Raw genomic sequence first — 9,718 nt, 5'->3', positions numbered from 1 at the left:
TTTTTTTCTTGACATTGTCGCAGAAATCAAAATGAAGTCAAAGTGTTCTGTTTTTGGAACCAACCCATGGGAATATAAATAGGTCTTCTTTTTCATATACAAATGACCATATATTTCCGAACATTTAAAAAAACCAGATTCATAAAGAAGATTTAAAAGATATGACTTAGATCACGATTGTTTGCATGTGCCCGATTATAAGAGAAAAAGATTTCCTTAATGCCCTCATGTTTTTCATCGATTTATACGTTGCATATTATTCTTAATCACATTTATTTTCATTTTTTCTAAATCGGTCGATCTGTACATAAATTATTGTTTAATGGATTACAGATTGTTTGACTAACATAATGCCCGGTAAATTTAACAGGTTCATACACTTTTAATGGTATTGGTGCCCTAAGGACCTTTTCTATTTTGCTTCAACTGATCCTTATCCTACGGCGAATGACAGGGGAGTGGGCTGTGTTTTAGTCAGGAAAACCACCATCGTTTTTTAACACATCAGAATTACCTTTTTTTAGTATAAAATTGTAGTATAAAATATGTAAGTATATTATATAATATCTAATAAAGGCGATATAGGCCTAATTGTGAAACCAACATCTCATACTAAACATACAATTGTTTTGAATACCCAATATTGACTGGGCAAATTAATTGAAATACACATCGTTTAAATAGCTTTTCATTCTATCAATTCACCTGAATAATAACGCCGTTTTTCGCAATTTTGAATATTGCACAAGCACCCAAAACGTTCGAGAATCAGAAATTTTTAAAACATTTTCAGGAGATAGGAGATAGTCCTATGTTGAAGAATATTTCTGCAAAATATCAATCACTAAATCTAAATGAAAAGTATTTAAAATTACTTTTAAAATACAAATCTTAATAATAAACAAGATAATCTGAGATTACGCTCATGCTGTTGCGCCATATCTTAATAGTCGATTCGCTCGATCCGTCGGTTGTTGTTGTATAGGGGTGTAATATTATACAAATATTGACTGGTCATGAGAGGAATGGTGAAATCTTTGCCCTGAGGTGATGTGGCGATCATAACCTATCTTCCCGAGGTCCAGGTGAGGGTAACTATTGATTTAGGAATCTTCGGAAGCTGTTTTCTCAAAACCTACATTGCTGATATAAAATAAATTAAATATTCATAACTTCGCTAAAACTAATCTCCATAAAATTAACACTGATTTAAAGAAGAATGCAGAATTTACAAATACCCAAAAAATTAAATTTTGATTTCCCCCCCCCACCCCACCAAAAAAAAGAGCTGGTTTTGCCGGTATGATGCCTGATATGCTAAGCAATGCCAATCAGACAGTGGCGTCGAGAGCCAGTAAGGGCCCCGGGGCAACACCTCACATGGCCCCCTTCACTTTGGACCCCCACTCGGCCGCTCCCCAAATTAAGTCTCCTCCTAAATCTGACAACAAAATTTTTCATCCTGGCTTGGGCTCGGGCCCTATGGAGATGTTGTTCTTACCCCGAAAATTTTTCATCTTGGTCCGGTCCCCCCAGTAGACCCGGGCCCCGGGGCAGCGACACCCTGACCCCCTCTCGACGCCACTGCATACAGTAAGAGCAATTACTTACACGCAACAAATAATGTATCTATTTTAAAGGTTAATCTCACTTATCCATTTTAACTCGATTGTTATTTTTAAAATGTCATATTGAATTTATGTCTGAACTTGTTTTACTTGACCGAGGAATAAGAATCCCATACATTTGGTGACAATGAAGACACACCAGAGGCTGGAGGCGATACTTATTTGTCCCTCGTTATTTTTCTAATACATAGGCCTATTTCGGTGTGACTCCATTTAGTGATCTGCCCCTAGCATTTCTCAAATGCTGTTATTGTATTCGGTCATACTTTCTCTTAAGATCATACTCAAGCAGCATATTCATCTTTATTGATTTAGTCAGCAAATAGTCTTTAGATACATCAAGGTAATGTTCCAAACATCTTTAATTGAATCTATGCTGAAATCACTTGCAATGTGTAGGCTGTCAACGTTATATGTATTCTACAAATTATATTTGTTTTCTTAAGTATATCAAGCCAATTCAATATATTAAAAAATATATAAATAAAATAAAAATTAAAAACAAATAGCCCCTAAAGGAAAAAAATGAACAAAATATTTAAAAAATTATATTGTACTTACAAAAATAAATTAATTAAGGCCAATATTAAGGTACGATTTCACTCTCTGTGAATGTACGTAGTGGAATGCTTCAAAAAAATTGACCGAAGTCCTTACTTCCTTTAAAGATAAAACTGACTGCCGCCAAAAGTTAAGATCAATTTAATAATTTCCAACAAGGAACAGACAGAAAAAATACTTTTCGCTTATAACAGACATTTTACTAAAAATCCTTATAGGCCTAAGTATTACCAGCCAATTTAAACGTCCATGTAAAATAATACAGCAAAGGTATTATTTAAATATCCGTTAATTATTGGCAGGGACATTTTTCAACTGTAAGTTAACAACTTCGCATATATAAATATACAAATTAAGGAATTCAATTTCAATGGTATTTTTCAATATTTTAAGCATGGCAGTCAGTGAATCTTTAACGAAACCCATTTACGTCTGATGGTTTGTTGTATGAGATTTGATAAATTCCATACGATTTGCACCTGATGTATTTCTCCGTCAATATGTTGTCATTGTAAACTTGTACAATACTCAATGATTCGGAACTATATTGTATCGATGTTCAATAGCAATGACCGTACGGCTGTTTTTTTCAAGTTTGATGTGAACAGTTTTATTGATTTTAATTTATAGTCATATAAAAACATATTAAGCGACAGCGTGTTCCAAACAAAAGAAAAACATGTTCAAACACAACGTTTATGTAATATTGCAAGTCTATATTTACAATTAGTAGATAGATAATGTACGTTCGTTTAGTTGTTTCCGAAGCCGGGAAATGCGCACTCCTGATGTTGAGACGGCGTAGCTACCACAACCGTGTACGCGCAGGTACCCCGGCCAGAGTTTGCTGGGCTCTAGTAGCTTCCACCTTGGATAAGCCTCGGCTCTACTACCGCGCAATGTTAAGATGGCAAGCAAGGGAGTTGCGACTTTAAGGGGAAAATAAAAATCTTAAACTACTTGAAAGTCTTGAACTACAGTTTGTGAAAAATGAAATGTGAATTGTCGTGTACTAAAGTTGATTGGGTTGTAAATGACATAATTAAAAAAACATTGCATCCGCTCCTTAACCATGGTAATGAGAATAAATAGTTGTAAACACACCTTTAAATTAATCTTAGTTTGCCATTCTTAGTCTGTTGCTTAATACATATCCGACTCACAACCACAACAATGTGACAATACTCTAATTCGTAGTTTTTCATATCAATCATGGAATCATTAACTATTGTTTAGTGAACAACTCGTTTATGTCAACTACGTATTGTTCAAATATGATGTACGTCTATTTTAATCAATTTATAAAAGATAAAACGAATACGATAAGTTGGCAAAAAAGGAAAAACAAAATACATTTAAATTAGTCCCAGATAAATGTTAACTATAAACTTGTATATGTTTTTGACGAAAGTCGGCTGTGATTGTTAATTGACTGTGCCTGAAAATTAAGTGTGCTTGAAAATCTTGAAAGTTGCTAGGAAATGCGGACGTAAGTACGTTGAATGTTGCTCTTTTTGCGTTCCATATAAAACTGCAAAACAACTGACTCTGAGACCTTGGAGGATTTCCTCCATGCTGAGGAAATACTAATACGGAAGTATCCTACGTACGTAACAGTGGTCGGGAACAGCTAATGATCCAGAGTGAAAAACGAGGCTAAAAGTAATCATTTTTCTCTCAATTCTCGAATATGGATTGGTAGGGCTATCTACTCAGGGAGATGGAGACTTTGATGATCTATGTTGATACAGTTTTTCTGACCGGTAGTCTCGATCGCCAGAATGAATATCAATCCATATTTCAGATTAATTGTGGGAGAAATAATGACATTTATAGACGTTTTTCACTAGACCGCACGACGTTCAACACAGTCGAATTTCAAGCACGTTTGGTTTCTGGTACAGTCGGTTAACAAACACACTCAGTCCATGACTCCATGGAGGAATTATCCTCCATGCTCCGTCAGTCAATTTTCGTCAAACACACGCGATTTTTGAGGGCCCTCAATGAGTTACAATAAAACTTTGCTTTAGCTATACCCCTGACAAAATATGTTACATTGTAGGGCGCCTATTGCAAATCATGTTACTTTTAATTTCAGTGCAAACTATAACGTTTTCCCAAGGAAAATGATGGAGAGAATACAAGATAGTATTCCATATTAATTAACATTGCAGTTTCATCTCATTTTAGTGGATTCTAAATAGTTTTATGTTATGAAAAATAATATGAAACTGCTATCAAAACCATGCAACCTACCTCCTTTTAGTGGTCATATTGTTATTTTAATGGGGGAGGGGGTCGCTGGCTCATCTGAGTTAAGTATACCGGTAACAATGTACCCCTGTCCAGCATTTCAATTTTTGTTTTTGTCACATTTGTATTTTATTGTCACTGTAATTATAAATGTTTGTCGATTAAATGAGTGAAATGAAATTCTTTTTATCTAAACTAATCGCGACATTCACATACTAAGCGAGCACATCCTCTCTAATATAGATAACGAACATCGTTAAATAGATAGGCTTGATACGATTATAACATTGTCTTTTTTTTTAAATTTTTTATATTGCTCATTTTTGAAGGTCACTATGAAAAAGCGATATTTATTATTATATTATATAATAAATGTGTTAACTCGTACTTTAGTTGTGATCTTGTACATCTGTTTGGTTTGCATGTTAATTCTAGAAGTCTTCGTTCCTGTCCTACCTTTAATGTCCCCTTTTGTAGAGTTGATGTCTGTAAACGTAATTTTATTTCTAGACTTTCTCTTTCATATAATTCTCTTATTTTAACCTCTAATATTGACATTTTTCACAATAGTTTGTCTATATTTCGTTCTATTATTATAAATCATTTGAATAGGTGAGATTTTTGTACTCTTTCGTCTATATATTTGATATACAGTATTTAAATTTTATATATTTTACCAGCCTGTTATTGGCGATGATTCGCTGTTGTTCTGATGAAATGAAATAAATTATGTTCTTCATCATTCTCTTCATCATCATCAGACATCATCATCTTCCTCATCATCATCTCACTCTCTGTTTGCCTTATGAAATATTTTGGCATGTACCAACATGTACGATTTGTTTTTGTGTATTGTAAAATACTGTTTAAATATCAGTACGTCTGAGTTATATAATACTAATAATAATCATGTTATTGAGGCCTGCAGTCACGAATGTATAAATAGCACATGTGAGAGGGCGGTACGCCCTTTGTTTTGGATTTTTCTGTTTTCTTAAAACTAGAGGTGGTATCCCAGACAGTAATGAAGCGCCCTTGAATCGAAGCTGTAAAGAAAGCGAAGTATAAATTGAGCCAGCGTATATAATTTACAGTTGCCTATTAGAACTTGATCTATCATAAAGGATACGTGACACAATATTCATGTAACCTAATACACACACATACTTATTTTATAAACATTCGATGATCGTTATTCTATAGGAACTCCATATATGGTTCTTATCATTTTATACAAAGTTGGTTTTCCAAATATGTCGATTACACAGTAGGCCTGTAAATTGTATAGTGATGTAACAGTAGATGCGTGTGGGGATAGCGGCGATTGTCATACCTGGTTTATCCACCGAAATTTTGTTTTAAATCCGTCCTTTTCAGTCGTTGGTTACTATAACTCCCTTTGTTGCTGATTGTGTATGGAAATAATAATCTAGTATATAAATTAATCCCCCATACTTTTAATGACGAGAGAGGAACTCGTTAAAACTATACAACAAGGGCTTATGGAAAAGGACGTTGTATTCGTTTGAAGATATGTGAAACTATAAAATATTTAATACTATTGTTTTGCGTCAGTTCAACAACCCCCGACGTTTCTAGTTTGATACACTGGGAATCCATAGTTAATGTGATTCGTATATCCGTCGTTTGAAGCTGTGATTAATATCCGAATTATGAGATGAAAATGGAGGCTAAGTTCATACTGTGTACACTGAATTTAAATGTAATACAATCTACAAAATTCCTGGTCTGGATGTATTTGAGATCGAAAGATAAGCTGAGATTTATTAAAGAAAATTATCAAATAAATTGAAAATTCTACGAATACTACATGATCTTATTGCAATTGGTTATGCATTTAACATACTTTGATTCAATAAAACATTTTTGCGGTTTTATATTCAACAATAATCGCATTCACGTTAACTCTATTGGAATTTTAATCAACTAAGTCTTGTATGATTGTTTTTTTTTTTTTTTTTTTTTTTTGTTTTTTTTTATTATCTTATGTTGTTATTACTCAAACATGATCCGGTACTCATTCAAATGTTTCAGCTCATTCGGAAGACAGAATCTTCAACAAATAAAACAAAAATTAATTTCTTTATGTCACATAAAAAAGTCGTAAATAAAGAAAAGTAATTCTATGACTATAATTATTGTAGTAATAAATTTACTTGTCTTTATTTACTTATTATTGAAAATAATATATTAATTTCAATAATAAGTAAGAATCTGGGATAATCACATGATATTGGCAGCTGGCCAATCAGAGCAAGTCACTGCCGTCACCATGATCACTATGATTTTGTTCTGTATATAGGTCTACTATATGATACATTTTTAGTTATTAAAGACATCATATGACATATCGGCGACTTCAATTCCTAATACTGTAGATGTGACCAAAGTTGTAGTTCCTTTTTACTCCAGTCTCTTCTAACCGCTATTTTGAAATTAAGACATCGTGTAATTTGGTGTCAGCATGATTCAGAAAACCAACGTTAAAACCAAAAAAGAAGGTAAATTAATAATTAGTAATCCGCCAACACAACTAATGTTATTTTAAAGAACTATTATGACTAACAAAAAAAAAATGAATATAATCAAACAGTTTGGCTCCGCTGGTAAGCTAAAAATGTTTATTAGTAAAGATAAAGGTAGGAGAATAACCCATAACTTGCATCGTCATTATGCTGAATTCCGTATGGGCGTGGTCCGTGACTACCTAGCAGCCGTAAAGAGGCGCTTCATGGTAGGGGCTGAAGTGAACCATAACATCGGGGTAACCCCCTATTCTTCCAAAAGATGCAATGAATTATTTAAAGTGCACACGAGCCAGATGTATACACTGGGCCTCCATTTTAAGTCCTTATAAGAGAAGACTTGGTTCTACCAACCGAACCATTGGCGAGGAGTGACTGGAACCAGCTCCGATGTTAAGGTTATAGCTAGCGGCGCCCCTGCCTCACCGTTCGGCCACTCGACTCGCCCTCAACAGAGGACGCTGCACAGTCCTAAATAAAGCGCACGTCTATATTTTGCAAATATTTCGGCTTAAGAATGGAAATTTTAAAAAAAATAGCATAAGCTCGCTCTTTATATTGATCTGTATATTTGTGTATTTTAATTGTTGCAACCTTCGAGTTTCAGAAAGCCTTTAGTTCACAAATTTTTCAGTTTACGAGAATTATACTGTAGTATGATTCACTGAAACCGTAATAACTCGCCGTAAAACATAATTCAAAAGTCCTCCAATTACTCAGGACCTAAAGCGACATCGCCGTCATTGTGCGAAATAAAAGTAAAGTAGAAGTTTTATGCCTATATTCGTATTTGTGAGTTGTTTATGTAAGGTTAATTCCAAATCCTTCGTATTACGTACTTTGACTTAGAGCTTTCCGATTATGTTTTCTATGTCTTCATCTCAGTTTTAAGTTAAAGCTTTACATCAAATTTATTTTACCAGCCAGGTGACAATGATAGCGTGTTAACATTACCGAATTACCGTTAGGACTAATGTATCGAGCGTTATGCTTAGGCGTGTATGAAATTGGATCGTGAAATGATGCGTTATCGTAAGTGATTCATCATTTTACAAATTGATAACGTCAACCATGACAGTCACAAATATGCTTCAATTAGTGACGGATTGACAGGCGTATTTTATCAAATTAATAAATTACACACTTGATAATGAATTGCTACGTCTGCATCTACGAATAATGCTTTGTCATTTAGCCTAAGTCACTAGTGACGATTGACAAAATTGACCCATCCACTGACTGCGTCCATTTGGATAGTGTTCTATTTTTGGGTCCTACTAAACACCGCCCGAGTTAACGAGTTACGCTTTTTGGCAGCACACCGAAACACCCGAATGTCTATAAAATTAAATTAATGTTTTATTAAATATTTAACTTATTTCTGTCGGTCAAAGGTATGTATTCTTGAGCAAAAAGTCATTATCTATCCTCGGGCGTTATTTATTTGTAAAATACTAATCATATATACACTCGGGCGTTGAAAAATATTGTCGGGCGGTCTCCGGCGGTCTCGGACGGTCTCGGGCGGTGTTTAGTAGGACCGCTATTTTTGGCAATTAAATCATTCTCACATAGGCCATACGTGAAGAATAATTTTGGTTCAATAGCTTACACAGGTGCTATTGTATTGCATTTATTATTAAATCATTTATTCACACTGGTAATTCAGGCCTATAGTATTTAAATATAAATATCGGAATTATCTGCGTATTCACACTGGTACTATCTTTTAATTATTTATATTTCGCTTTTAAGACTACAATACTGTAACCAAGACAGCTTCACCGGCATGCCTCATTCGAACCTATAGGGGGCGGTATGTGTATTAATGTGTCTATCAGGATATTAAATTCATTTGTATACACCATATGTTATAGTAGGCTAAATAGCTCTATGGTATACACACACAAATAAATAAATAATAATAACAACAGTGCTAAAATAGGAACATGATGTTATAATTGTATCGGGCATAGCCCGTCCTTTTCAGTTGCATGAAAAGAGTGTCTCTGATGGGATTCTAACCCACAACTTCTCACTGTTAAGGGAAGTATCATACCATTAGACCAGGGAGACCTATAGGACGCACAGATCTCACCCACAGGCACTCTCATACAACATACTAAATCGCTTGTATATAGTGGAGCTATGGTTAAGCTAGAAAGGTTTATAGGTCGCAGCTTGAAAATTATAATAAATAATATTCAAATTAGGTTTTCTGCGTAGCACCGTAAACATAACATAAACAAATAGATAGTAATATTAACTTTGCTCAAATAAGAATGGCTGATGTTATAATCGTATCAAACATAGCCCTTCAAAGTTCTCTTTTTTATTAAGCGGGGGTCCAGAGGTCCCTAACGGGGGTCCTTTTCCCCCTCGGTTATAAGATGGTAGACAGACATAACAAGAAATGCAAGACACTGACTAAATTGAGACATTGATATTTTATTAATACGAAATTGTTGGTAGCACCTTCTACCTTCATCAGCGTACGAATTGTTTTATATCACATAATATATCACATTAGGATATAATTATATAACTATTTACATCACATATTATACCTCCTTATGATACACTGTATACATAGGTATACATATAGGTATACATACACACATAATATATATATATATATATATATAATATAAATCATCAAAGGTACATAGTTTGTTTATACCACATGTAACAAGATGTAAGATATATATATATATATATATATATATA

The sequence above is a fragment of the Anneissia japonica genome, unplaced genomic scaffold (genome assembly GCF_011630105.1).
Source record: "Anneissia japonica isolate Jap-2015-1 unplaced genomic scaffold, ASM1163010v1 scaffold585_len4108843_cov191, whole genome shotgun sequence".
Taxonomy (NCBI): Eukaryota; Metazoa; Echinodermata; class Crinoidea; order Comatulida; family Comatulidae; genus Anneissia; species Anneissia japonica.
This window is presented reverse-complemented; position numbering follows the sequence as displayed.